At 43.0% G+C, this 26,201-nt stretch overlaps 2 long non-coding RNA genes across 2 annotated transcripts in view; both read right to left on the bottom strand.

Annotated features, from left to right (window-relative positions):
- The window catches only part of LOC129534328 (uncharacterized), a 128,373-nt gene that overhangs the window by 84,474 nt on the left and 17,698 nt on the right, over window positions 1-26,201 (bottom strand). Inside the window, exon 2 of the long non-coding RNA XR_008680879.2 lies at window positions 24,040-24,214. This is a non-coding gene — a long non-coding RNA (uncharacterized lncRNA). The remainder of the gene's footprint in view (window positions 1-24,039; window positions 24,215-26,201) is intronic.
- Window positions 18,318-21,423, bottom strand: LOC134758693 (uncharacterized). The gene is made up of 2 exons (XR_010134143.1): window positions 19,205-21,423; window positions 18,318-18,550 (listed from the first exon to the last, which is right to left on the bottom strand). It is a non-coding gene; the product is annotated as an uncharacterized lncRNA (long non-coding RNA).

Genomic DNA, 26,201 nt, shown 5'->3' with positions numbered 1-26,201 from the left:
AAAGCCCAAATTATAGATGCAAAAAAACCATGCGTTTCCCTCGCTTCCGTATAGTTGTGATAATATGCTCTTCTCTTTAACCTGGTCTCCACTTGCTGATAAGGAAGTAAATATTTTATTAGATCATTTCTTTGCTAATTACAATTTTAAATCATTACAAACTTTAGTTGACAGTCCTGCAGCTTATCAAATGAACTGTAATCAAATGCAGTAATATACTTCTGCCAGAACTTCAAACCCAATGAAAGAATTGTGTAAATCAACTCACTTTTCTAAGCTTAAGTGTAGAAAGAATGTTCCCTATCAGCTAAGTTTCATGAGCTGGAGATACATTTATAAGTACAAAGGTACTAAAGTTTTAATATGAGGCGAAAATTGATACAGAATTTTTCCCACTAGAAACTTCCTAGGCTCTTTCTAATATGTCCTATCAGGAAAAACAAATAATTGTCTTGCTTCGATGCTGTCATGAAATTGGCACTAGAAAGAAACATGTGACTTTTAAAGCGATCTGGTCTCAGCAGCACCTAAATTCTCCTTGCTCTCATTCCCCTTGCCACATTGTAGCATCTTTAAAAGATCTCTTGTTTTTCCCCGTTATAGAACAAGAACATTCCTCTAATGGTGATGCCCTGAAGCTCACTGTTTCCCTCATCATGAATTATTGAAGTCATGTGGCCTGAAAATGTGCACACTGGGTAAGAAGCAGCCAAAGCTATGACAAGGTTTTCTTTTCAGAACTGGTTATTATGCTTCAAGCATGTGATTGAAAATCTAATATAAGATAGGGTAAACTGAACGTTCACAGAAACCACTCCTGGTACAACACCATTAAAAGAGAAGTAGGAAGATCTAGTACAATGCGTGACTGAGCTGGCAGAAGGGAAGGGAGCTCCGAACAGAAAGTCCTCATCCCAGGAAGTAAGCAGGTGTTCACCAGGGCCGGGCTGTGCCTGGGAGCCTATGCCCAATCCTGGTGGCCGAGCTCCTGGATTGCAAGGGACCGCCCCCCAGAAGAGAAGAGGCAAAACTGGGACCTGAACAGGCTAGATCAGATCAGAGCATAGACATATCTACTGGGGAGCAGAGTCTCCTTCGAGTTAGGCGGAAACACAGGGGTGGAGAAACAAACTGGGGCCTCCCATGCTACTCGTGCCGTGTTACTGTTCAGTCGCGTGGTGGGTACACGGGGCGTATTCTTTCCATGACATTTTTTAGTGTAATATGAAATAACTTTGCAGACGTCAAACCCATGTCAAAATATCAAGGGCAATTTCAATTCAGAAAACAATTTTTGTTGCCCATAAAAAGCACAGCTGGGCCGGGCACGGTGGCTCACGCCTGTAATCCCAGCACTTTGGGAGGCTGAGGCGGGCGGATCACGAGGTCAGGAGATCGAGACCATCCTGGCTAACACGGTGAAACTCCGTCTCTACTAAAAATACAAAAAATTAGCCAGGCATGGTGGCGGGCGCCTGTAGTCCCAGCTACTCGGGAGGCTGAGGCAGGAGAATGGCGTGAAGCCCGGGGGGCGGAGCTTGCAGTGAGCTGAGATGGAGCCACTGCACTCCAGCCTGGGCGATGGAGCGAGACTCCATCCAAAAAAAACCAAAAAACAAAAAAAACCACAGCTAACATGTTTTGTTTTGATTTTGAGACAGAGTCTCCCTGTCGCCCAGGCTGGAGTTCAGTGGCGCGATCTCGGCTCACTGCACCCTCCGCCTCCCGGGTTCACGCCATTCTCCTGCCTCAGCCTCCCGAGTAGCTGGGACTACAGGTGCCCGCCTGCCACCACGCCTGGCGAATTTTTTGTATTTTTTTTTTTTTAGTAGAGATGGGGTTTCGCCATGTTGGTCAGGCTGGTTTTGACCTGCTGACCTCAGGTGATCCACCCACCTCAGCCTCCCAAAGTGCTGGGATTACAGGCATGAGCCATCACGCCCGGCCAGCTAATACGTTAAAGTATCTGTACATCTTATTTCATTGCAGGGGACATGCTTTAATGTCAGTTTCATAATCATCCTCCTCCTGTGCCTCATCATTACTTGAAAAAAATCAGAGAAAATGCTGAGCCATGGCTCGTTCCATTAGCTAAAACTCCAGTGTCACGACACTCATTGCTTTGCTGTCAGTTTCTAACAGATGACCCTCTCATCATCAGGACTAGCTGGGAATAATTTGCAAGCTTTCAAAAATCAAATTCATATGTCCAATGCAAACAGTGATCAAAAGTTTTATTTTAATTTTCCAATCTTTGGAAAACAATTCCAATCCCAGCACTTTGGGAGGTCGAGGCAGGCGGATCATGAGGTCAGGAGTTCGAGACCAGCCTAGCCAACATGGTGAAACCCCGTCTCTACTAAAAATATAAAAAATTAGCCAGGCGTGGTGGCGGGTGCCTGTAGTTCCAGCTACTTGAGAGACTGAGGCAGGAGAATTGCTTGAGCCCAGGAGGCAGAGGTTGCAGTGAGCCAAGATCTCACCATTGCACTCCAGCCTGGGTGACAACAGCAAAACTCTGTCAAAAAAAAAAAAAAAAAAAAATCCAAAGAAATGCAAAATATTTTAAGCAATAGCCTCTTAGCAGACTATGTGTTCAGCTTCCCAAAGGACAACTCTGAAAAGGCCAATATTCATTAGAATATCAGAAACCTTGTGGTATGTTTCTAAAGAATTGGTTTCAAGTTGTTATACCCAAGTGGTGCTTTATTAATGAAAAATTGTCTCTGACAATCCACAAACTAGTTAGAGAAAATGCCAGCTATTAAAATATTAAAGTTAATTCTTTTTGAGTATTTGAAGAAACAAAAAAAAGTGCCATTTGCAATTTTAATTAGATTATTTTAAAATACAATCTGTAGCCTTGAGACCTAGCATCCCAGGGTGTAATCTAAACTCAGAGTCGACCCCACTCCCCAGCAGCTGTATTCTTAAAGGAAGACCTCCAATCCAGTTTCTTCGGCCTCTTGGTTCTTCCCAAACAACATCAGGCATAGTCCACCTCGGGACATTTGTACCTGTTGTTCCTTTTCCCTGAATCACCCTTCAGCCTGGTACCCACAGGGCTTAATGGCTCATCCACTCGGCTGTTTAGCTCTTTTGCAAACTGTCTTCTTTTTTCTGTGAGCCATCCCTGCTATGCTGTTCACCACTGGACCCCTTCCTCCAGGATTCTCAATACCCCATTCCTTCTTTATTTCTCCGTACTAGCGGTCACATCTATATACTGTACTTTTGCATATGTTTTTATTTTCTCTCTCTCTCTCACTGGAAGGTAAGCCATGTGGGTGCAGGGATTTCGTGATTTTGGTCACACTGTGTGTTCATGTCCAGCCCCTCGGAAGTGCACCTGGCGTGTGTCAATCTGCACTAAATGTACTTGAATGAATGAGTGAAAGGAGGCTGCCTATGCCCACCTGTCTCAAACAATTATAATGGGGACGCTTACAGGTAAGAATCTTTGAAAGTGAGCCCAGCCTTCCAGTCACCTTGGTTATGAGGGTCTACCAGCACAGTGACGGCCGCATCCCCAGCCACCCACTGGCTTCCCAGCTGCGCTGCCCATTCAGAATTAGAGAGCAGGGCACACTTGCGCAAAGAGTTTCTCCTTTTGCCCACTCTCTGAATCAAACAAGCATTATAGAAACGTCCCTTATTCCTATCGATCTTGCCAAAACCACCCAAAGGATGTTTCAACACCAAGTCTCCAAAGAAGAAGGCTTTCTTCATACAGCTGTCTTTCTCAGGTTGCTTTCCATGTCTGTTTTTCTCTCCCCATGTAAAATGCTTAAGCCTTCAAGTTCTGTGCATTTCATCTGATGAGAGATTTAATTACTGGTATTTTGAGTGGTGCATGTTCACTACAGGAACGATGAAAGGTGCCTGGAATCCTCACTGAGAGCTGTGAGCAGGCAGTGGTGATGATGGAAGTGAACGGGACTGGGGGCTGCGTGCAGTGGCACCCGTCACCCAGGCAGGTGTGGACCCAAGCCCACACAGCCATCCATCAGCTCAGAATCCCCCAGAGTATCAGATGATTTCATTTTCAGCATGATCCTCTCTTAAAATGCTCAGTGATAAAATCTTAGCGCAAACATTCAGCATTGAAAAGCCAATTGTTGTTACTATGTTTTTCCTCCTCTGTGTGCTACTTCTGAAGAAATAAGGTGGAATTGTTCAAACTGAAAATTATTTCCTTGTACTCTGACATCCATCCATAACTCAGTTTCATTGGCTGGCACAACGGTAAAATGAATATAAATAGAATAACCAACATTTTCTCCTTTAACACACTGGTTTCTTGGCCATGTTCCAACCAGCTATTAATCCAACACAATTTACCACATTATGGAAGCTGAGAGTGCACAGGTATTGGATGACAATCACACACAGTGGAATGGAAACAAGATGATATTACTAACCAGCCACTGCTCGGCTTCCAAATCAGACAGAAATGGTAAAAAAAAAAATAGCTTCCCTATTTATCTGCAGATCCAGTGTGTGATGGTTACTGTCATTTGTGCTGAGGGATTCAAAAGAAAATATAACATTTTTTCAGTTTATTCAATAGTGCTAATTACTCAAACTCCAGATGCAAAACTAACCTCCTACAGAATCTCCTCGATCTACACAGACACGTCTATATCCCTGATGGATGGGGCTCATTTTACGTACGACTGTTGGCGCGTGACTTCGAGTGCACGGAAAATGCCATAGCCTCACTTTTAACTAAGTGCACGTAGAAGGGAACATGCTGTACACAATGCTGCCCGCACTTGAGGTCCTCTCATTCCCCTCATGGTTCTCGTCATCTACATCACATCATCTGTACTTTCACTTTTTAATAGTTCCCTTTATATTCCATCAATAATTTTCTTTACGAACCTACTTTTGTCTTCATTCCAAGTAATAAAAGTCATCAGTTTTAGTCATTGTTTCATTTAGCAAGTATTTATTTGAGCATCTACTTTGTGACACACATTCTGGGGAGCTGGAAATATAGCTGTGAAAAGGCCAGACAAAGGCCCTATCTCACAGTGGTTACATTTCAATGGAGAAGAGAGTCAAAAAACAAATAAATATATGACATTTCCACACATGTGAAGTTCCTCCACATTCTATCGTAAGGATTGCACACAGTGTTCAGGGACCCTTCCTTTGTGAGATGCTAGTTCAGTGCTTTGAACTCAGGCTCTGGAACCAGATGCTTGGGTTTTACTCCCAGTTAACTAGCTTATTGCCTGACACAGGTTTTGCAAACTACTTCACCTTTCAAAGCTTCGATTTCTTTGTCTAGATAAGCAGGATGCTGATAGTTCACTCACAGGGCTATTGTAAGTATTTAGTGGGACAATATATATGTAGTACTTAGCAGAGTACTTCGTAAATAATAACTAGTAACCATTGAATAACTGTAAGCAATATAATTAATGGTGACACCCAGTTCTTCTCACAGTAACCACAAACAGCACTACGTTAATCTTATAAACATATGTGTTAATTTTTAGTTACTGCTGTCCTTACCCCTAAGAAGAACCAATGTTTTTCTTTTTTATACTAGGCATTTAATAAACGGAATTCACATATTGAAATATTAACTGTTTTCCCATCTCAATTGGTGGTGGTATTGGTTCCCAAATAATTTTAGTGCTTCAGGTTGAAAGTTCCAGGAAGGTTTTTTTTTTCTTTTGGTTTTTTTTTTTGCTCTCACAGGTGAAATAACAGCTGGAACTTACCAGAATTCTCCTCCTCAAAGAGTCTGCATGCAGTGGCATAAAACTAACACAGGTGCCCCAGCATGCTGACAAAGAATAAATAGAAGCACATGTTCTGAAAGGTCCATAAGACTTCGCTTCTTAGAATACTACTTATAAAACGTGGTCAGCTTTGTACTGCAAATTGGCTGACACCTCACACAGAGGCACCGCTGTTGATGTCCGCGTGACCGTGCCACCTGGATTCCCTTATCTCGTTTATTATTATTAACCGTTTCAAAAACACTTTGGAGATTTAAAGAAAGGGATAGATTGTGATCTCTGCTCAGAGTGTGGTCCTGCCAGGAGGCCAAATGACTTTTTAAAGGTCCCTTTAAAAGTGACATGGTATGTCTTAACTGATATTTTCCTTTTAAAAACAACTGTCCTTTAGGGGGGTGCCCAGAGAGGATATGAGGGATTACATTTGAATAGAAACTTTGGAACTCGCTTTCCTATGCCCCTTTTTTTTTCAGGGAAGAAATCCTCTTGGAATGTGGAAAAGAAATGAGTTTGAGCATACTAAATCCAAGTAACACAATGCTGATCTCTCTCAGCCACAAGTCAATACAACAGCAAAAGCCCCAATAATGTCAGACTCGCCGTCAGGAGATGGGCACAGTGACACGCTGTGCCTGCATGAGATGGATGGGTGGTCTGGAGGACGTGATCCTCCTGTAAAAACCAGGGTATATACACACACATGCTTATAAAACTTCTCGGAGGAGGCCTTCCAAGGAATCTCTGTGCCGCCACCTCGGATTCCTCCAACTGCAATGGAAGAGCTCTCTAAGTTCCCAAACTTTCACGAAGAAATAGCAAGTACTGGGCTTCCCTGTGCTTTCCTGACTTGAGACTCACTTGACCAACCAAATCAATCACCATCCGAGGGCAGCCTCCCCAGCCGAATGCTGCACTTCCTTCTAGTCATTGACATGGGGATGGCCCCACTTCATAGATTCTCTAACATGAAATTCCGTCAATTGAAATGCCATCAAAAGACAGAATTTCAGAGTCGAGCTGAGCCCAGTGAGTGGGTTACCAAGGTCAATGACAAAATCGTTCACTGCAGCCAAATTTACCAGAGAGTTCTTGCAAAGTTCTCACTTAGGTTGACAATGTGTAGATCTGGAGAGTTAGGCCAAAGTTAACCTAGGCTTGTGGTAGTAAAAAATACTAGAGAAAGTCCAAGGACACAGTCTTTCCAACCTGGTCTCCTGAGTCTAAATGACACGCTGGTGTCAGAAATGCTTTGGGGAATTGGTAAAAGGCTAGATTTCTCTACCCGGACTCTTTCTTCTTCTAGACTCTTATACTAACTGAATCAATCCACATATTAAAAATGTAATAAGTGCCCTATTTATGGAAAATTTTACAGCTAAAATTGTAGAACTAGCATGGTCAGACTATTTTATGAAAGAGCCAAAACACATAGTAAATTAAGATTGATTTGCATGAAATGTTGCAGACATCCAGATGATATTAAAAAAAGGAAACAAACTTTGTTTGAACTCTGTAGCTGTTAGATTAGATTATCCCCCTTTGTCTGTACTCTACTGCTGTTCCCAATTTAACACCTGTAAATTGGCATGGAAATTGTATATAAAATGTACATTTCATATTGCAAAGGTAGGAAGTTCAAACTGTGTGAGAGTCAGAATTGTATTAGAAATTCTTCAGCTCATGCCTTTCCCCAGCCTTGAAAATGTGGGCAATCCATTTTCTACTAATATCGTTTCTTTTTTGTATCTCATAGTGTTTGGCAATAGTCAACAAAGGTGGTCTGGAGAGCCCAGTGGCATTGGTGGGACCATAAGCCATGGTGAAGAGATGGAACAGATTGAGTTTGGACTTAACAGTCTTCTAATTCCCTATTTAAAATCAAGTTCTTGCCCTTAGGAATTCTCTATGTTTCTGTTGAACAAAGGGACAAATTGGAGCAGCCCCCTGGGAGCTCTAGTGATTCTGGACTCTTGAAATAAATGGTCGGCCAGGTCAGGGAAGGTGGGGCTGGCTTCTCTAAAGTAAGTAGGTGGAGTCTCCCGGGCTGTGCTTTAAATGCCTCATTATATTAGCTTTCTTCTTTCCACAAATGGACTTGTTGATTCACTGCTAAAAGAATCGAAAAGCTAAGGTGCCAATCAGAGAAATTATTTCCCAAGGGCACTTATATACAGATCCTTCCAAAATATTTCAGGAACTGGGGTTTTCCAGCAGGAGTGGTGAGACTTTGAAATCATTCTTGCCAATGTGCTTTTGCTCTTTTCTGCTTTCTTGCCTGATCTCTCTCTCTCTCGTTTGTTAAGATGCAGGAGTACGGAATCAGATGCCCACAAAGTGCAGAGACATGTTTCTGAGTGTTACCGGGAGCCAGCCAGGCAGAGCTGCAGCGTGGGAGCCCTGCCTCAGAACGGGACACTCCACCACCGATCAGGAGACTGGCTTCTGCCCATCTGCTCTTTAAGCCTGTGTCTCAGATGGTGTGAAATAGGGATCACCCTGAGAGAAAGCTGTCACTGCAAGATTCCGGGATACACTGCCCTCATTTTTATAAATGCACGCAATTAGCTATGACTTTTAAATTGGCACCATGGTGAACAAGCATGTCTCAAGCATACATGCCAAGTATGACAAGCCGTTTTTCAATGGCTTCAACTTCCTCAGCTCCAACACCTTGGATCTCACTCCAACTCAGCATCTACTATTATGTTCTGTGTCTCCATTAGATTAGATCTGCAGGAGGTTAATGAGAAGCACAGCACATAATTCACACGAATAGGCTTTGAAACCTAAGTGTGATGAAAAGTATGATTATTACTGTTATGCAAAGTCCTCGCAGCAAAAGTTACATTATCCTTTTTCCAGATATATTGTGAACCTATTGCTGCGCTAGAGTTCGGATCTAGGCTTTCTTAAAACTCCATTTGTGATGCCTGCACTTACTTCATAAACTTCCTTGGGTATGAAAACACTTAAGTTTTCTTTTCTCCCCAATGCCCCAGGCAGCTGACAGGTGGATAATGACATCAACAGGCAGGTGGCCATCAAAGACTCAGGGTAGGTGTGTTTTTGTGAGACCCCAGGTGGTTGATTTCTGTATGATACCTCTCCATAAATGTGAATTTCCTATTCTTTATGTCTTAATCTTAATAAATCACTATTTAAATAACAAAACTTAACATTCAATCGTTATTTTAAAGATGACTTTTTAAAATAACTCAAAGAGACGAAGGCAAAAATTCCAACTAATTTGTGTCTTTTCCCCATTTTTCTGCCATATGTACAACTTCCAGTTCAAGGCTCACTTTTCTCTGGCATTTGTTGCATCTGTTTGAGCTTCCCAATAGCATCTCTCATGATCAGCTCAACTCCGATTCGGCGGCTATAGAATGGTCAAGGGCTGTTCATGGCTTTAGCTATTCACCTGGAAGGTCTTTGGTGACTGGGTGTTGATTTGCACCTCCACAGATGTGTGGTAGGAGAGACGCAAGGAAGAAACTGACAAGGGGATCCTGCTGGAGCAGTCCTCCGCTGTCCAGTTAAGAAGTGGTCATTTCCACTCCATTCTTATGAGTTCCCACCACCTGTTAGTTCCTTAACGTTGCTAGGTAGCCCTAGGGGGCAGCCGGATTTGTGTATTAAGCTCATTTATTTGTGCCTTTACTGTCGGCAACAACCTGAACCCACAAACTACTTAACAAAGAAAAGTCTGAGCAAAGTGTAGACAACTCTTAGGACAGGCCTTTGCCATCATTTGATCACACCGTCTATCAACCGATGCTAATCTTCAACTGTCACCTGGTCTTCCAGGGCAGGTTCCGGTAACGCAGTACAGCTTTGGCATAACTTCAGAACAAGAAATCCCAGTGGATCACAGCTATCTACTTATAAATTATAATTTTCCCCTATGTAGAAGAAAATATTCAAGACCTATATAATTCACATACTTAGAAAAGAAAACAACTTATTTTTTTCCCTCTCTCAAATTGCCTGGAGGTAAAAAAAAATGCTAAACGGATAATATCTTTCAACACTGAATTGATTTCTCAGCTTAATTTAAGCAAAGAAATTATGTGCCAGATGGCATAATCAACATGTTCTGTTGAAAGATTGCAATTTTATTCTTATAACAAAAAATAAGCGTTTTTCCACGTGGTCTGCTCAGCAGGGAAGAAAGTTTATATATGCTGGCTCTAACAATGCCATCTTTGACGAGGAAAAAGACAATAGCTTTGAATGTATTAACTGATCTGTTTTGAAAGCAGAAATGGTACTTTGTTTTATTCTGCCAAAAGTATTACATAAGACCTACGGTAAGTAACTGGAAAAAGAACTATTAAAATGAATAGTCATGAATATAGTAAAATTTATCTTTGCACAGTTGGGCATTTTAAAGATTTTCTGAAGTGCATTTTATTTCTAATCATGAAATAACTGTATTCATTCAATATCCTGAACCACGGTGCTATAAAATCTGAATATGCCCTTGGCTCCCTCCTCCCAGGGAGGTCATTAAAAGATTTGCCTATCTTGGGGGAGATGGGAACTGCCTGTTTTCACAACTCATTCCATTTTTATGTGACATCTCTATTCCCTACACTTCCATAAAGCACTTTGCTAAGAAACTCGGCCATGAGCTAAAGAGAAAAGCATGATGTTTATAAGAAGGAAGAGTCCAAACAGCATTTGAGCACTCAGAGCTGCAAGGAGGGATGAGGACAGGGGATGAGGGAAGGGGAGAGAAGGAAGGAGGAGGGCAGAAGAGAGGAGAGGGAGCCACCAGATCACAGAGGAGGAAAAGCACAGGTAAAATAATTAGTGACCTTGCTTCTGAAAAATGGGCCCAGGCACGGTGGCTCATGCCTGTAATCCCAGCACTTTGGGAGGCTGAAGCGGGAGGATTGCTTGAGCCCGGGAGTTTTGAGACCAGCCTGGGCAACATAATGAGACCTCATCTCTACAAAATATTTTTTTTTAAGTAGCCAGACACAGTGACACACACTGATGGTCTGAGCTACTTGGAAGGCCCAAGTGGAGAGACTGCTTGAGCCCAGGAGGTTGAGGCTGCAGTGAGCCTAGAGGGAACCATTGCACTCCAGCCTGAGTAACAGAGCCAGACCCTGTCTCAAAACAAAAAAAGAAGGAGAAGGCCGCCTTGCCTATGACAGGTAAATTATAAATAGAAAATATGGGGATCTCTCTGACTACTTTAGAACAATTTTTGTTTTTTAAAGACAAGGTTTCGCTCTGTCACCCAGGCTGGAGTGCAGTGGCATGATCGTAGATCATGAGACTCACTGCAGTCTCAACCTCCAGGTTTAAGTGATCCTCCCACCTCAGCCTCACAAGTAGCTGGTACTACAGACACGTGCCACCATTCCTGGCTAATTTTCTTTTTTAACTTTTATTTTAGGTTCAGGAATACATGTACAGGTTTGTTATATAGGTAAACCCATGTCACGAGGGTTTGTTGTACAGATTATTTCATCATGCCAGTACTAAGCCTAATACCCAACAGTTATTTTTTCTGCTCCTCTCCCTCCTCTCACCCTCCACCCTGAAGTAGGCCCCACTGTGTGTTGTTCTCCTCTTTGTGTCCATTGGTTCTCTTTATTCAGCTCTCACTTATCAGTGAGAACATGTAGTATTCGGTTTTCTGTTCCTGAATTAGTTTGCGAAGAATAATGACCTCCAGCTCCATCCATGCTCCTGCAAAGCATACGATTTCATTCTTTTTAATGGCTGCATAGTATTCCATGGTGTATATCTACCACATTTTTTAAATGTGGTAGACTGCTCTGCCATTCACAGGCATTTAGGTTGATTCCATGTCTTTGCTATTGTGAATAGTGATGCAATGAACACACATGCACATGTCTTTATGACACAACGATTTATATTCCTTTGGGTATATATCCAGTAATGAGACTGTTGGGTTAAAAAGTTCCATTTTTAGCTCTTTCAAGAATCCCCACACTGCTTTCCACAATGGCTGAACTAATTTACACTCCCACCAACAATGTATAAGTGTTTCCTTTTCTTTGCAACCTCACCAGCCTCTGTTAGTTTTTTACTTTTTTATAACAGTCATTCTGACTGGTGCGAGATGGTATTTCACCGCGGTTTTGATTTGCATTTCTCTAATGATTAGTGATACTTAGATTTTTTTCATATGCTGGTTGGCCACATGTATGTCTTCTTTCAAAAAGTGTCTGTTGATGTCCTTTGCCCACTTTTTAATGGGGTTGTTTTTTTTTCTTGCAAATTTTTTAAGTTCCTTATACATGCTAGATATTAGACCTTTGTCAAATACATAGTTTGCAAAAATTTTCTCCCATTCTTTATGTTTTCTGTTTACTCTGTTGATAGTTTCTTTTGCTGTGCAGAAGCTCTTTAGTTTAATTAGATCCCATTTGTCAATTTTTGCTTTCGTTGTGATTGCTTTTGGCATCTCCGTAATGAAATCTTTGCCAGTTCCTATGTCCTGAATGGTATTGCCTAGGTTGCCCTCAATATAATAAGAGCCATCTGTGACAAACCCACAGCCAGTATCATACTGAATGGGCAAAAGCTGGAAGCATTCCCCTTGAAAACTGGCATAAGGCAAGGATGACCTCTCTCACCACTCCTATTCAACATAGTACTGAAAGTCCTGGCCAGTGCAATCAGACAAGAGAAAGAAATAAAGGGCATCCTAATAGGAAGAAAGGAAGTCAAATTATCTCTGTTTGCAGACAACATGATTCTACATCTAGAAAACCCCACTGTCTCAGCCTAAAAGCTCCTTCAGCTAATAAACAACTTCAGCAAAGTTTCAGTATACAAAATCAATGGAAAAAATCAGTAGCATTTCTGTACACCAACAACAGCCAAGCTCAGAGCCAAATCAGGAAGGCAATACCATTCACAACTGCCACAAACAGAATAAAATACTTAGGAACACAGCCAGCCGGGAGGTGAAAGATACCTGCAATGAGAATGCAAAGCACTCTTCAAAGAAATCAGAGATTACACAAACAAATGGAAAAAAAGTCCATCCTCATGGAGAGGAAGATTCAGAAGCTACTGATTAGGAGTTTCAGTGGAAAGTGGGGTCTGAAGCCAAATTGCAGAAGTCTGAGGTGTATGTATGCAGTAAGTAGAGAGAGAGCAGATAATGAATCTTCTTTAGAACACAGAGCAATTGTTTCCCAATTTTTTTTTTCATGGAAGGGAAAGCAAGTGTCTAATATATCATGACAGCCCCATGTTGTTCTCTAAACACTACTATGCATCTTGAATTTTCTTTGAATTTTGCACTCCACTTATTTTACGTTTGGGAGATACTAAATATTCTGTGTCCTGGTTTTGCAAACTGAGAAAAGACTTGAGTGCAGGCAGAAAGGTCAGGGAAGAAAGAAAAGGTGTTAGGAGGGCATGGTTGAGCTGGGTTGCCACTATGGGCAACTGGAGCTGGGTCTCACTGAGAGCTTTGGAGGAACCCAGCAGAACACACTTCTGAGGATCATCCCTTGGAAGGGCTGGAAGGTGGGAAATGTATGCTGACATTCAGTGGGTGCTGACTCCTGCCTCCAAGGACCAAGAGTTGCTCCTAGGGGCATTAACTCCCCTGGCACCTCCACAGTGGCTAACTGCTGGCTGAGAAGGTACTTCTGCTCTAGAGAAAGACCGTTGGTAAGCTGAGAGAGTCCATGAGCCCTCGGGAAGGCATGCATGGGGACTGTCCACTACACTGCAACAGAGGTGGCATAGTGCAGGGCACAGGCAGCATGCCAGTTCCATCCAAAACCTCCAATTTGGCTAATCCTGGAATCCCCGCTCCAGGAGGTGCCATGCTGACTTTGTGCTCTTTCATGTCCCCTGGCACATGGCAGGAGACGCACACACACCTGTTTGAAAAGCATAAACTTAGAATCTGCATATGTTGGATTCTTTAAAGAAACAGATATCCAAACAGGTGGAAAAAGCCTAGGCCAGGCACAGTGGCTCACGCCTGTAATTCCAGCACTTTGGGAGGCCGAGGCGGGTGGATCACAAGGTCAGGAGATCGAGACCATCCTGGCTAACATGGTGAAACCCCATCTCTACTAAAAATACAAAAAATTAGCCGGGTGTGGTGGTGGGCACCTGTAGTCCCAGCTACTCGGGAGGCTGAGGCAGGAGAATGGCATGAACCCGGGAGGTGGAGCTTGCAGTGAGCCAAGATCATGCCAATGCACTCCAGCCTGGGCGACAGAGTGAGACTCCATCTCAAAAAAAAAAAAGAAAGAAAGAAAAAAGAAACAGCCTAGACCTTGCAAAAACTGATTCAGTTGAAGCTCAGCTTCCAAAAGTCCAGGCTGAGACAGGGAGGGCCAGGCGGACTTCACTCGGAGATGGAAAGGCAAAATATTGCCTCCAGCAGACATACAACATGGGAGCAGATGATCAGTTCTCCTACTGGTTCCTGCCTGTAATTGCAAAGCCAGAACCAAACCCACGCCTCCGAAAAGTGAATGGAGAAATGAATACTTCCATTGTAGATATCACGGAGACAAATACTTCCTTTGCTAAAAAGCCTAAGTAGTTAATAATTCATACTTTAAACACTGTCATAGTGTTAATACAATAGCACAGGGAAATCAGTGAGAAGTGACTGCATACCCAGTTCCAAACAAACAACTTGACTATTTCCATACCATCCTCTCTCCATGCCCATAGGTCCTATTCAGTTGACAGGCATTACACGTTTAACGCGGCTCAGAGATCAGTGATGCCCTTGATGAGGGTTATCTTTCCATGTGAAGACTAGCCATGTTCCCTCCCTCAGTCGAAACTGAACTCTGCAGCATCAGGCATGTCCTTTCTTCTTTCTGATGGAACTCATGATGCTCTAAACCCTGTGGGACTCAAAACTTAGCTGTCACGTCAAGAACATCACCTGGAAACTTGTTAGAATACAGATTTTCTTCCACTCCCCGGACTTTATGAATCAGAAACTCTGGGAATAGGGCCCAGAAATCCGTGTTTTTTCGAGCACTCTAGCAGAGTCGAATGCAATCTAACGTTTGAAACCCGCTGCTCTAAATGAGACCCTAAGGAAGGACTCAGCCATGCTACAAAGGCCAGGTAATAGGCAACAGGGCAGGCACGAGAACACATAGGGAAAGCCAAATCCTCACTTTCATGATCTTGCATTCTAGGGAGGGTATTTGTGGGGACATGTAGGAGGTGGGCACATATGCTAACTTTCAATAAAAAGTTGAGAAAGGTTGACCTTGGATCCTTGGATAACGCATGAATGTTTCAGGCATCAGATGGTACTAATTTAAGGATCTGGACTGAAAGCATGGAGTCCTTGTGGCTCTGAAAATCCCACAGGACAGTGGCTAAAATTCTAATTGTCAGGATAAGTTCTGTGGTTCTGAACTGACCTGTGGTTTCACAAGAGAAATACCCACAGCTGTAGAGGAAACCACGAAGATCTGGAAACTGCCTGCAGGGGTCAACAGAGCCATAATATATTCTACAAACCACCCTAAGGAACCACAGAAAATCATCAAAAGGAAGAAAAATGCATTTGTTGGCTTGGAACTTATTGAATGTTTAAAATCAGGGAATGGACTGGGTAAGAAAGGAAAGACCTCGTGGGCTTTATTTCCATAGAGAAATGGTAGTTGGACTCCATATATTCATTTCCCACTAAGGCTATTTGATAACAGAATATCAAAGAGGAGTTTCTTTCAGAATATATCATTATTGCATTTTGCATTTTGATTTCATTTTTTCATCTCAAAAGACTTCAGGAACTTATATACCTCTGCAAAAGCTTAACAATATTCATCTTTTTTGTTTAACAGATGTGCTTTTACAAAAGAAATGTTCAAGTAAGGAGAAAACTTCAATCGTCTAACTTTAGCTTTTTGATCATTACCCTTAAATTCGCTGCCTAGGAAATAGCAACAAGTAAGTAATCACTGTTAAGAAGCAAAATTGTTTACATTTGGTTTGAGGTCCGCCTCCTGAGGAAAGGGCTCCGGCGGCTCCTTCGCGTGCCTGGAGAGGCCTTTGCATGCGCCCTCTAGTGGGTGCTTGGAGCTCATAAGCAAAGGGTCATTTCCAAAGTCTACAGTGGAAATTGACGCTGATTTTCAAATCCAAAAATTGGTCTATCGCTATTCTCCCCAAAAGGGACATTTTTCTTAATCTGCTATAAACACAGTGAAAAGTTGTTACTTCGTGGTAAATTATTAGCGCGATATTTGAATAGTCATTACATTCATTAAATTATTCTTTAAAATTACAATTATAATGTTAGTACTTGCATTATACATCGCGTTTATATAGTACCATTAAAGTCAAATGGCATTTAATATTCACAGCATAAAAGATAAAAGTATCATATAGTGATATTAGGAGGAAAAATCCTCCTGGTATCATTAGGAGAAAAATTTCTTCTAATGGAGAAAACCTCCATTCCCCAACTTTAGCTTTTTCACACCTTCACTTGTGCTCCGTGCCTCACCTCACCAGCTGCGGTAGAACCCAGCTCCTTCTGACGGGCCCCGTCTCCTGCACCACCAGTTGGAAGGCTTCATTCCCGGCAGCAGACAAGCAAGCCTTGCTTTAGTTCAGCATAAATAACTCCTTCTTTTACCCCACATCCCTTGGAGATTCCCTACCCCCACTTCTCTACTCTTCTCCACAAAACTTTCCACCTCCTGGCCTCACATTCTCTCTCGAACATGCTCTGGTGAAAGCAGTTTTCATCTTCATGGCTCGGCTAAAATGGCTCTTATCAAAAGCACCAACTACGTTCCTCTGGCCAAATGCAGCGCTCCATCTGGGCCCTTTTCTTACTTCCTAAGAGGTATCTGTGAACGCACTGGCCAGTCTCCCTTTCTGTAACATCTAGTACTAACATCATGTGACACATAACAAAATTTTGGTCAATGAGAGACTGCATCTATGATGGTGGGCCCATAAGATAATAAGATACCATATTTTTACTCTACCTTTCTATGTTAAGATACACAAACACCGTTGTGTCACAACTGCACATGCTGTGCAGGTTTGTAGCCTAGGAGCAATAGGCTATACCAGAAGTGTCCAATCTTTTGGCTTCCCTGGGCCACACTGGAAGAAGGATTGTCTTGGGTCACACATAAAATACACTAACACTAATGATAGCTGGTGAGCTAAAAAAAAAAATGAAAAAAATATGTGTTAAGAAAGTTTACAAGTTTGTGTTGGGCTGCATTCAAAGCCATCCTGGACCACAAGTGGCCCGCAGTCAGCAGGCTGGACAAGCTAGTGCTGTATCAGGTTTGTGCAAGTTCACTCTTTGATGTTCACAAAATGACAAAACCTGTCAATGACGAATTTCTCGGAGTGTGTCCCCATCGTTAAGTAACGCACGACTGTATCGGAAACTTACCCAAGCTAAATTGTAGCTCTAAATCGGCACACCCAAACCTGCTTCTCTCAGTTCATGTCACCACCGTCCTCCTGGACACTTAATGCCCCTCTTTCACTCACAAACATATTCCACCTAATAGCAAATCCCAGCAGCTTAACTGCCAAAAGAAACTCTGAGCCTTCCATGCCCTGCCGATTCCTATTGCTGACACCCCAGTGTAGCAGCAACACCTCCACCCTCAGCAGCTAGGACCACCCTACAATAGAGATAAAATCTTATCATCTCCCAGGTCACAACCCCCCAGAGGCCACCAGTCTAATTAGGACAAAACACACCTCCCATGGCCAACAAGATGCTATATCTAGCGCTTCTCAGTCCACAACACCTGAAATCCCTCTGACCCTGCCTGTAGGCTCCACCCATCTTATCTACTTTGCAAGAGCAGTTTCCTCTACATGGGATGTTATTCCCCTGCCTGGCCAGCTACCTCTCATCTTTCATATCCCAGGAGTCCCGTCACTTCCTCTGTCCACTTATCTGACCATGCTACCAGAAGCACCCCTTCCCACCATCCCACTGCCCCTTTCAGAATCTTCATAGCACCCCTTTCTATCCTAAATCATCTCATTGACTTATGCCTGTGTTTAAGTGTCTCCTCTCACCAGGATAGAAGCTCAACAAAGTCAGAGATATATTTGTGCTTATTCAACATGATTGAGCAAATCAATGAATGAATAAATTCCACTTCCTGTGCGTGGCCAAGTGGCCAGCTCACTGCAGTGGCTGCTGGGGCTCCCTCTTCCCAGCGTGTCTCTGGGTTTACAGCTTGTTTCTGTCTTTCAACACTCCTGTGGTGCTTAGGAACCTGCACCCGTAGTGAGCATCCTCTTCAAATTTTCTCCAGTTCTCCAACAGGTGAGGTGCTTTAAAGGGAAGCTCTGACTCCATTTAATCCTATTCCTGGCTCTGGTCCTAAGACAGATGACTTGGAAAGAGTGTAGGGAATGGGTTGATTAGGGCAGACATGAAACCAATATGAAGACTTTTCTAATGGTGCAGGAAGAAGGTAGTGAGTGCCTGAATGAGGGCACCGACAGTGGGGTTGCTGGAGAGGGAAGAGATTAAAGAGATACCATGATTAAAGAGATTAAAGAACATCATTCAAATAGGTATGTGAGGTTAAGTGTATTAGTCAGCTCCAGCTGCTGTGACAAAGTACCAGAGACAGGTTGGCTTAAACAACACGTTTTTGAGTTTCAGAGGCCGCAAGTGAGTGATCGAGATCAAGATCGGCATGCCTGGTTTCTTCTGAGACCTCTCCTTGTCTTGCAGATGGCGCCCCTTGCTGTGTCCTCCCATGGCCGTCATGCCTCTCTCTCTTCTTATAAGGACATCAGTCCTGTTGGATCAAGGCCCTACCCTTCCAATCTCATTTAACCTTGGTTATCTCCTTATAGGTCCCATCTCCACATACAGTCACATACTTCAACATGTGAATGTTGGGAAGACGCAATTAAGTCCATAAAGGAAGGCACAGGTTAAGAAGCATTAGTGGGCCAGGCGCGGTGACTCACGCCTGTAATCCCAGCACTTTGGGAGGCCGAGGTGGGTGGATCACCTGAGGTCAGGAGTTCGAGACCATCCTGGCCAACACGGTGAAACCCCCTCTCTATTAAAAATACAAAAAGTTAGCCGGGCGTAGTGGTGGGTGCCTGTAATCCCAGCTACTCAGGAGGCTGAGACAGGACAATCGCTTGAACCCGGGAGGCGGAGGTTGCAGTGAGCCAAGATCATGCCATTGCACTCCAGCCTGGGCAACAGGAGCGAAACTCTGTCTCAAAAACAAAACAAAAACAAGAAGCATTTGTGAGGATTTCCAAAATTACACGATTTGTCTGATTGCTTCTCATTGCTAGTACACATATCTTATTTATTTGCACATTCATATTAAACACATAGGATCATTTGAGAGGGCAGGAAAACTTTCTATTACCTGGAGATCATCATCTATAGATCGGTTTTAGGACACAGAATCTCTCAATTTCCAACTCACATCCATAAATCCGTTTGTGCCAAGTTGTGCACCATTCAGGTGAGTGTGCCAGTGTCACTAGTTTTAAGCAACAGAACCATCATTGCTGACTCTGATTCCTTCCTGAAAGAATAGGAAGGGAACAAGAAAACCATGGGCCTTACAGCAGTGCCAACATGAAAGTGAAGGGTTTGTAAAGCTCAAGCTTGCACGCATCTGGGCGGAGGCACCCTGGCGGCTGCCTTTCTAATACACCATCTGCACTTTCTCACCTGCCTGCTCTCCAGGCCCACTCCGCAAAGGCGTCTGACCTCACACAACACTGAAGCCTCTTGTACAAGTTGCAGCGTCCATGGCTCCAAACTTTACTGGACTTTGTGAGTTGGCCTTGCCTCTTTCTTGAAGCACTGTTTCTCTTAGAAAATGAACACTTAATTTTCTCCAACACTGTCGGCCCTTTCTTTTAACTCCCTTTGCTGACTCTTCCTCCTTTCCCCAAGCTCTCAATGTTTCTGATCTCTTTCAGGAGTCATGCTTTAAAGATCGCATCTCTATTTCTAGTTCCTTTTTCCCTGGGACCTTCAGATTCCTATGTCCAGCTCAACACCTCTGTGTATAAGTCTGATAAACATCTTAAACTGAACACTTCCGAAACAGAATTCCTAAGATTTTCCCCAAAATTCACTCCTCCTCCAGTCTTCTCCATCTCAGTAAATGGCACCAAATTCACCTAATTGCTTAATTCACCAATAATAGTAATTACTAACACATATATTCTTATTGGAGGCCAGATTGTGTTCTAAACACGTGTGTGTGTGTGTGTGTGTGTCCCATGCACACTCACAATCCCCAGTCAAAGGAGATACTATGACCATCCCCATTTTACAGATGGGCACAGACAGGTTAAATACCTTGCCCAAATTTACACAGCTAGTAAGGAGCAAAGACTTGAACGACGTAGGCTCTTATCATCTCCTAACCCTAGGGTTAGGGTTAGTCTTTGCTTGTAAGCACTACTATGCTGTAATAGTTTATCTTTTCTCTCACCCTCCTCACATTCACTCCATCAGCAAGGCCCCCAGTTCTACCTGCAAAGCACAGCTCAAATGCACCTGCTCCTCACATTTGCCTCCACTCCTTTCAGAGCCATCACCATTGCAGGCCTAGGCTAACGCAAACGCCTGCAAATTCTTCTCCATGTTTCAGACTCTTGCAACCCTATAGCCGATCTCTATACACACAAATCATATCATCCTCTCTCCTGCCCACCAAAATCCCACAATTCCATCCAAACTCCTCACTGTGCAGCCTGTGGTATCCATCCTGACCTGCTTCCTGCGTAGCTCATCGACCTCCACCCCATTGTTCTTGCCCTCTCTTTCTGTGATTGCCTGGAGGACCACTTTGCTCTTCCTGGATCACATTCGTGTATGCCTCAAGGCCTTTGCACTTCCCGGATCACATTCGTGTATGCCTCAGGGACTTTGCACTTGCTGGTCCTTTCCACTTAGAACACTTCCCTTCTCCCCTGAATTCTTACGACTTACTCACTTCATTAGGTCTCTTCCCAAATGTCATCTCCCTCAGATGTTTCCCATGACCTCCATGTGAAATAGGCCCCCTGCCCTCTGGTCAGCCTTTATCTCCTCCCCTTGTTCTCTGCTTTCTCCGTTATATTAAATATGCAAGTGCTCATTATCGCTCTCTCCCTCTGGAACACCTGTGCTACCTCTGGGCAGGGAGGAGTGTTGCCTCGTTTCAGGTTCCTCACTAGAGCCTAGACCTGTGTCAAGCATATAATTAGGGCTCAACACATGTGTCTTGAATGAATGAATCTGCTGTTTTTTGGTTTCACGTTTTCTATGTTGGGCTTCCTTTTTGCCTTTGTTTCTAAGGGAAGTGTTTTGTGGGCAGTGGAGACGCACACTCAAGTGACACGCGCCCCAGCTCTCCCCAGCCCAGACTCTGCTCGTTCCAGCGCAGACTGCGAGTGCTGCCTGCCCACCTCCTGGCTTTGTTGGCTCCTAAATAACCTTCCCTGCCCGGCAGATGCCATGCCCCCTTTTGTGTGGTGAGAATCACCTAATGATAATAATTATCATGGCTGTTTTACAACTGGCATAAAAAGAATTCATGCAGATGATGTTGCCTTTGAAAATTATAACAGGATGAACTATTAAAAGCACAACCACAAGAAAATACCCTGGCCAGAACTGGAGAGCCACAAGGTAACAATAGCACACGTGGTGCTTTCCAATACTTCCAACGACTGCTTTGTGTCACCTCCTTTCAGCCATGAGGAGCATGCTCTGAAAGATGCCACCCCCGCGAGCAGCTGGGGCCTGTGACGATGACCGGGAACACGCACTCCCTGCCTCAGCTTTTGGTGGCCATCTCTCATTGAAGGGCTTCGGGGCGTGCGGTTCAGTTTCATAAGCAATCCTGGGTCTGGGTAAACATGCTTGACTGATTAATGATAACAGCTCTTAAAACACCACAGACGTTTCCAGTGCCCAGAAATGTTTATTTTTTATACTAAATTAAATTCATTTTCCTTCTCATTCCCTCTAAGGAAAATGGTGACAAATTTAAATTCAGAGTGGACTGCTATATTGAAGATGGCCATGTGCCACAACCTCTAAACCAGCTATGGTTTGGGAATGTATTTCATCAGGACGATGGTGGGAGGGAGGAGATTTAAGGGCTGGGAAGGAAGGAGGGAAATCCTGGGTAAGCACCATGCCAGTGAACATTAGCCCTGAGCCGACTGCTTTGCTCACAGAAGGAACGGTAACTATTTTGTATTTAGCAAATACAGTCATGATCAAAGGTAACTGATTGTGTAATAATTTAACATATCAAAAATCAAATAAAAACCAAGTCAATAAAAAATAATTAAGTAATCATCATGAAGAATAATTTGTTACAGCACATAATAAATCCTTATTTATGATGGAAAAAGAAAAGGAAACAAATATTTAAGGTACCTGCTTGTGCCATGCACCACGATGCAGACAAGTAGAAAACATTATCTCCATCAGGCACATTAAAAAACTGAAGCTTAGAGTGGTTAATTTTCCCAAGGCAATAGAGGGCAGAACTAGTATCTAATCAACAGCCCCATTTTCCATCTGTTTATGCATGTCTACACTGCCTCCAATTATGACATCAACAATAGGTACTTATTTATATGCAGTATCTATTTTATTTCTATAAATCATTCTGGCCATTTTGTGCTAACAAATTAATTACCTCTTTTAAAAAACTATATTAGACTCTATTAGTCATAGCATCCTGACTGATGTGGGTTTTTCCATATCACCATGGCTCAGGTAATTCCCACCAGCTGTAAGTTGTCCAGTGGGGAGATCCTTCCAGAAAAGCATGTCTGTCCACGGACAGCAGTCCCTGGTTTCTGAGGATTATAGTTCAGCCATATGATTCAGAAACATGCATGGACCATAGAATGAGCTGGGGCAGGAAGAGACATTCACATTATTGTGAATATCATTTTAAAACACTGAGCTGAAATAAACAATGGTTTGCAAATCAATTTCAAAGGGCAATTACATATTGCTTCTTCTCATCTCTTTGGTGACTAAATTGTTGTGAATTTAGTCACAAATGGATTTGCAAAGGCACCCATGGTCACAAATAAAACAGGAAGATGCCCAGCACAGCTGTGAACCCTTTTCTAAAGGAAAACATTTGACTCGCTGTTCAGGGTCGGCCATTACACATGTTGGGTGAATCATGATGATGATTTTGATTTTTCTACATGTTGAAGAGAGGCACATAATACCTTCACTTCAGAAAAGGGGCACATTTTCTACATTTTAAGATTGAGGCAGGCTAGCCATATTTATTGATTTATTCCTCAATAAGCATTTGCTGCATTCCCATTTGTGTCAAGAACTGTGCTCAGCTTCAGGATATCAGTTCAGCAAGACACTCACCCTGCCCTTGAGTAGCTCACTGTCCAGGATAGAGAACACAGATAAAAGTGGATGAGTTATCCTTATACATGATCAGTGCCTAAATATCAGTGAAATGCTGTAAGCCATCAAAGACTAGGTAGACACATGTGTGGTGATCCAGAGCAACCTCCTCTCCTTCATAAAACAAAAAACAGACAACAAAATACTTGGCCTAACCTAGTAAACATAATTGTATAGTTAGCAATTAAATTCTTTAGGTTAAGCCTTTTTCTGCTGTTAAGAGGAACATGTTCCTGTAAGAAGTAATAAAAACTGCACTACCAACTTTCTGAAACATCCCAGGCCTTTCTGTTCTAATGTCTCTGATCACAATGAGCCTTTACCACAAATGGCTGTTTCCTGCCATCTCTGAATGTCAAATTCTTATTCATTCTTCAAAGTCCAGTAGAAAAGCCACCTCCCCAGATAAGATCTGTGTGCCCTGGGCCTGCTTTCCTGCTTTCTCATAAATACGTTCCCTACTGGCCTATGTCATGGATATGTTTTCTGATTTTCTCTTTAGGAACACGTGGCTCACGTTGAGGCTATCTGAAGTTACCAAAAATAGAAAGATAGAAAGCACATCTTCATCCTTTTTTTCTGGAGAGTCTCTCCCACCTGGACAGCTAAGTTGGGGCCCTGAATTTCAAATGAAAGCCTCTCAAGGCGTGGGTAAACCTGGCCACTACAGGACGGCAGAGTCCCTGGCTTTCCAGGTGTGCCCTTCTCTGTCCATGCGCAGCCTGGGAAAAGACCAGACCGTCCACGGAGCACTGGAGCACACAGTACATGGGCGTCTTCCGTCCATGAACCCAAATCAGGATCCCAGTGCACATGAGGGTCCCGATTAAGGTTAAACTGTACAGAATGGAACAATACCTGCTCTGTTTTGACGACACTGGATGTATCAGTCGGCTGAGGCTGTGTTAGGCTGCAGTTACAAGCAGCTCTAACATCCCAGATGCTTTCTGAAACACAGGTGGCTCTCATTCCTATTACATGCACCTTAGCTGTGGCTGAAGAAGCAGCCTTTATCCAGATTAATGTGGATGCCCTGGAAGAAAAAAAAAACAAAGGCCAATAGCTTCTGTCGTGCTACGGCATAGGTCACCTCTGCTCTCACTCCACTCTCAAAGCAAGTCAGAGCCAAGGCTGACGTTAGTGGGATGAGGGTGTGTCATTCCCTCAGTGGGAGAAGCCTGTCAGAGGGGCAGTGAATATTTTAACAGCAATTTCATCTACCACAACATGTGAGAAAGATTTGGATACTGATGCAATTCAGAAAGAGCAACAGAGAGACCAGCAGATTTCTACGGAGTTTTAGTGGAAATCTGCTCATGTCACTGGCTAGTTCTAGGCCTTAACTTTCTCATCTATGAAATCAGAGGTTTGGTCTGCGTGGTGTCAAGGTCCCTTCCATCTCTGACACTGAGCCCAAAGCCTTGCAGGGTGGTGATTTATTTTGGTATTTTATCAAGTGCCAGCATCATTTCTATATTTCTCAGAGACCTCAACAAGTAGGGTGCTTGGAAACATTTGCACATTTGCTGAATAAGTCAGTTAAACCCTAAGAATAACTTACACTGGTATGAATTCATTACATAATTCTCTGGAAGCCATTTGGATGGATGGAAGGTGCTAACAAACGCCGAGAGCTGCGGGTATGGTGGTGAAAAGCAGAAGACAAGAAGAGAAGCAGACAGAGGCACCTGAGGGCCAGAGGGGCAGGCTGGAAGGCCACAGCTGCGCATGCTCCGTGGGCCATTCATCCCAGAGCTGCCCTCCCTGGGAGTGAGAGCAGATGCTATGGCAGTTCACAGTTCTTGATTTTCCTGTGGCTGGAAATTCCTAAACTTACAAAATCTCAAGCCATGTATATTTTGAAACAGTGTGGCGATTCCTGAGGGATCTAGAACTAGAAATACCATTCGACCCAGCCATCCCATTACTGGGTATATACCCAAAGGACTATAAATCATGCTGCTATAAAGACACATGCACACGTATGTTTATTGCGGCACTATTCACAATAGCAAAGACTTGGAACCAACCCAAATGTCCAACAATGATAGACTGGATTAAGAAAATGTGGCACATATACACCATGGAATACTATGCAGCCATAAAAATGATGAGTTCATGTCCTTTGTAGGGACATAGATGAAATTGGAAATCATCATTCTCAGTAAACTATCACAAGGACAAAAAACCAAACACCGCATGTTCTCACTCATAGATGGGAATTGAACAATGAGAACACATGGACACAGGAAGGGGAACATCACACTCTGGGGACTGTTGTGGGGTGGGGGGAGTGGGGAGGGATAGCCTTAGGAGATATACCTAATGCTAAATGACGAGTTGATGGGTGCAGCACACCAACATGGCACATGTATACATATGTAACTAACCTGCACATTGTGCACATGTACCCTAAAACTTAAAGTATAATAATAATTTTAAAAAAGAAAAAAAAAACTATTGCAAATGGAAAGAGACTTTTTTTTTCTGTTCCTTGCTTTGTATTGGAAAGCTAGGTAAAGAACACACTCCCAAATCATTAGAATTCAACGATAGGAAATGCTGTAGTATTGCATCAAAATGAAATTCCTGATTTTACTGTGAAAAGGAAACGATACCCTTTTTAACCTAACAAAAGAGTTGATTTGCCAAGAAAATGGGCTCAACTGGAAGAAGCTGACTAAGAAGAAATACATAGTCAGTGCTTTTGTTCCCATTCATTCTACCTTTGCAGATAAGAATTTTTAAAAAATCTCTCCTATGACTCCCACAAATACACAGCATTGCTATTTGAAAAATAACAAAGCACAATTTGAGTTTCATATTTGCTGTTTGGCTGGAGTGATGGCTATTCATCTTCTCTTTACCGAGGCCATTGTTCCTGCCTACAGAATCACAGCTTGAAGAGCTCGCTTGTGAGTTCCTTCCTTTGCAACTGTGGTCCACACTAGCTATTCAATTAGTTCATTTCTTGGTTGTAAGAATAAATAGAATGTGTACATTTACTTCTTGTTTACCAG

This window comes from Gorilla gorilla, chromosome 5, assembly GCF_029281585.2.
Source record: "Gorilla gorilla gorilla isolate KB3781 chromosome 5, NHGRI_mGorGor1-v2.1_pri, whole genome shotgun sequence".
Classification (NCBI taxonomy): Eukaryota; Metazoa; Chordata; class Mammalia; order Primates; family Hominidae; genus Gorilla; species Gorilla gorilla.
The sequence above is the reverse complement of the archived record's forward strand: the minus strand, read 5'-3'. Positions and strand labels throughout refer to the sequence as shown.